Source organism: Eublepharis macularius, chromosome 1, assembly GCF_028583425.1.
Source record: "Eublepharis macularius isolate TG4126 chromosome 1, MPM_Emac_v1.0, whole genome shotgun sequence".
Lineage (NCBI taxonomy): Eukaryota > Metazoa > Chordata > Lepidosauria > Squamata > Eublepharidae > Eublepharis > Eublepharis macularius.
Window position 1 is genome coordinate 74,280,894 of NC_072790.1, and position 3,839 is coordinate 74,284,732.

The following is a 3,839-nucleotide window of genomic DNA, read 5'->3' on the forward strand; positions in this document are numbered from 1 at the left end:
CATTTTCACAATCTAATCATCCATTGAAGGCAATATTGTACTTTCCCATTTTTGTGCATATAAAAGCCTAGCCACTGTTTTCATATATAGAAATAGGATACCATATTTATTTTCCAACTGTTAGTCCATTAGTCCCAACAAAAAGCCTTCTGGTTTAAGTTGTATATTGATCTTCAAAATCTTCTGTATTATCATATGAATTTGTGACCAATTTTTTTTTGCTTTAGGACAAGTCCACCGAAGATGATAAAATGTTCTTTCATGTTGCTCACATTTCCAATATTTATTTGACATACTTTTATTCATTTTTGCTAATTTATCAGGAGACATATACCACCGATATATCATTGTATAAAAATTTTCTTTAACAGCGCAATCCTATGGCCGGCCCCAACGCCGACGCGGCTGCACTGGTGGTGTGGCGGCGCCGCCGGGCCGGATCCTGTGCCAGCAAAGTGTGGCCGCAGCGGCGCCCGCAGCGGCGCAGAGATGCAAATTTGGAGAACCAGAAAGTGTTGTGGGCGGGTTTGATCCACGGCCGCCGCCAGGCGCAGCCAAAGGGCGCTGTTCCTGACAAGCGTCAGGGGGAGGAGCCAGGAAAGGCGCAGCCTATGGGCAGCACGCGATCCCGGCCAGGCCCCAGAGCAGCAGGCAAACCGCGCCCATGCTGGCAGACTGCCTCGGCTCGTGTGTCGGGCGGGGCTCGCAGTCGGGAAGGAGAGGGGTGGGCGTAGTCTGAGAAGCCTTTCCCCCGTTTGCCCAATGTAGCACCAAGTCCCTGGCGGCCGCGTCCAGAGAGGTTGGCATGGGACTGGCAGGCGCCCTGCCATGAGGAATCCAGGGCAGCAGCCAGTCTCTGGCAGCAGGGGACAGCCCCCAAGTGGTGCCGAAGGGGAGGGCTGGCCTGAGGCCGCCACCAAGAGGCAGACACAGCGGGCCTGCCCCCTCGTCCCCATCCCAAGGCAAAGAACACAGACACCCATTGCACAGAAATCAGCCTTTATTATTATATCATCCCACCTCCCCCAGCAGACGTGAGGAAGGGGAGGCGTGTAGGAGAGCCGTCTGTGCAGCAAAACACCCCACCCCACCCCCAAGGCGGCAGCGGCGGTCACCGGCGAGGCCGGCGGCCGGACCCCCTTGGCCGTCCACGGGCCCGGCCTCTCGCACGCAACTGGGCCCGAGGGAGGGGTGCCTCTGGGGCGGGTGGAGCTGCTGCAGCGGGTGGGGCCGGAGGGTCGAGGATGGCGACGAGCCGCCCGAGCAGGGCTTCGGCACGGACTTGAGAGGCACACCCCACCCCTCCCAACAACCATGGCCTGTTGGCGTGGGAGGCTGGCAACTGCTCCACGGGATTGGATGCGAGGCAGGACGCCCTGGGGTGGAAGGTGTTGGAATGACCAATGGGGCTGCTGCAGACGCCCGAGGGGCTGGACCCACTCTGGGAGGCGGCCGCTCATGGGACTGTGTTGCTGGGGCTGCGGCTGCGATGGGGGCGACCCTCCCCAGGCGCGCGAGACCTCCTGCCCGGGATATGGCATCCACCTGCCACCACCCTGGATTCTCCATTGGTGGGGGCTAGGGTTCCAGCGAGCGGACCGTTTGCCCTGCCATCTCCCGCCCCCTTGAAGCTGCAGCTCGCACCACCCTCTCCCTGGCTTATCGTGTGCCAGCTACTCTCCCCACCGGGGATCCCCGCTCACATGCCCCGCCCCAACCCTCTACCTGGCCATAGATACAGGGGGGTTAGCCGTGTTAGCCTGTGGTAGCGAATTCAAAAAGGGTCCCGTAGCACCTTTACAACTATCCAATTTTATTGTGGCACAGGCTTCTGAGAATCAAGTTCTCTTCGGCAGATGGGTGGTACAGACACTGGTCAAATACAGAGGAGGAGGGGGGGAGGAGGGAGGGAGGGGGCGGGGAGGCAAGACGGGGTGTGTCGGATACATTTGTGGCAATGTGCAGGTGGGGAGATGTGACGGGAGTGTTGGGGGAGGGGCGGAGGACGAAGTCAGACTCGCAGACACAGAAAACAGTTGTTGTACATCTCGTTTTATTGCACTGGAAAGAGCGGGCTTGCGTTTAGGCTGGCGAGGGAGCTGGAGCATTCCACACAGCCCTCCTTCCCGCTCGGAGGGGCGGGGCTGGGATGCAGGCCGCGGCGCGACGGTGCTTCCTGGGCTGCAGCCAACCGTCCGTCAGAGATGTTTGGGGAGGGCGGGGCGCGGGGGAGCAGCCATGCCCTGGATGTGCCTGTGGGGGAAAAAGACACGTGTGGGCTTTGCCTCATTCCACTGGCAAGGCAAGCCCCACACTCCGCCATCCGGGGGGGGGGGTTGCACATGGTCGAGGGCAGCAGCTGATGCATGACGGTCTGGTGAGGATGCACTCGGCCTTGGCAAGCCTTTACCTTTAAGGGAGAGAATGAGCTGGTCACAACAAACACCTGGCCACATGTGGTTTTCGAGGCGCCTGCCTCTGAGGCAGCCAGGGGCGGCCATGGTTGCCCCCCACCCCTGCTGGGCCTCACCCAAAGCGGCAAGTGAGCGGGTGGGTTCAGGTGAATGGGCGGTTTGCACTAATCTGCGGAATGCCCCCCCACCTCCTCCTTACCTGTCAGCGCTCCGTCGGTCATCACCAGGTGGGAGCGCCAGAGTCAGGGCACCTGCAAGGAAACGGGAGAGCATGCGGTTAATTTGCAAAGTGTCATTCCCTTCTGCCACGGAAGGGTTAGTTTGTTTGTGCTTAGTTAGAAGCAACTAGCATGCATCAGTTAGCTGTGGAGTCATTCTTTCTATCACGGTAGAAAGAGAGTTAGGCAGACATTTGCACCTCTTCCCCTTTATGCGAAGTTCCCCCAGTTTTTCGCAAAGTCCCCGGAGTGCATTCTGCGCCTGCCAATGTGAATGCCCTCAGCCCGTTTCGGTTTTCAAAGGGGCAATGCCACTCAGCAGACGGGCAGAGCCTCCGGCCGAGTGCTCACTTACCTGGGGGTTTGGGTGGCGCTGGCCGGATGTTTTGTAGGGCGCGGTCGCAGGTGATTGGGTGCAGAGAGGGGGGCTCGTCCACGCCGGGCGCGCATGCTGATTGGTCCCCGGGATAGTTCTCATCCTATGCTCCTTCGGGCCATAGGGGCGGGGCGAGGCGCTCAGAGAGGGGGCTGATTTTTCGCCGTTCCATGGACGCCTATGGGCTACGCCTTCTTTTTCCGTGGCGTAGCTTTTTTGCGCCGCTGTGGGCGTTCCCGCTTCTGGAGGAGCTTAGGGAGCGGACTAACTCTGACCCCGCCTTGCTCCCCGCCCCCCCCTGCGTCGGCGTAGGGCTCTACGCCACTTCTGCGCCGCCGCCCGGGCGCCTGTGGCTTGCACCGGTGCTGGCCCGCCGGCGGGCCAGCGCCACATCCCAGCGCGGGCGGAAGGCCACTTACGCGGGCGTACGGGCTAGATGCGCCCTCGCAAGCCTTAGTTCGGTTCCTGTTCACTTTCCGTGCCCTTATTAGGATTGGGCTGCCCGTGTGGAACTCAAAGTGAATTTGAACCCCTTTACCCACATATTTTCCCACTGGTCCATTTGTATACCATACCCAATTTTTTAGCCCATTTTACCATACAGTCTTTCACACATTCATCTTCCATTTCAAATTTCAACAAAAGCTTGTACATTTTGGAATTAACGTGTTCTCATCATTTGTACAAAGCTCTTTTTCAAACTCTGTTTTTTCATAGTCAAAACCCCATATTTTTTTATCTGATTTAAACCCTTCTAATAATTGTACATAGAAGAACCATCGACACTTTAGCTATTAGATCTTCTCTTGTCTTCAATTTCCTTGTGAGAAC

General features: G+C 57.9%; 1 long non-coding RNA gene across 1 annotated transcript; it reads right to left on the minus strand.

Annotated features, from left to right (window-relative positions):
- Positions 1–2,036: 2,036 nt before the first annotated feature.
- Positions 2,037–3,323, minus strand: LOC129341980 (uncharacterized). Its single transcript, XR_008598188.1, has 3 exons — positions 2,988–3,323; positions 2,614–2,665; positions 2,037–2,253 (listed from the first exon to the last, which is right to left on the minus strand). It is a non-coding gene; the product is annotated as an uncharacterized LOC129341980 (long non-coding RNA).
- Between the last annotated feature and the right edge of the window lie 516 nt (positions 3,324–3,839).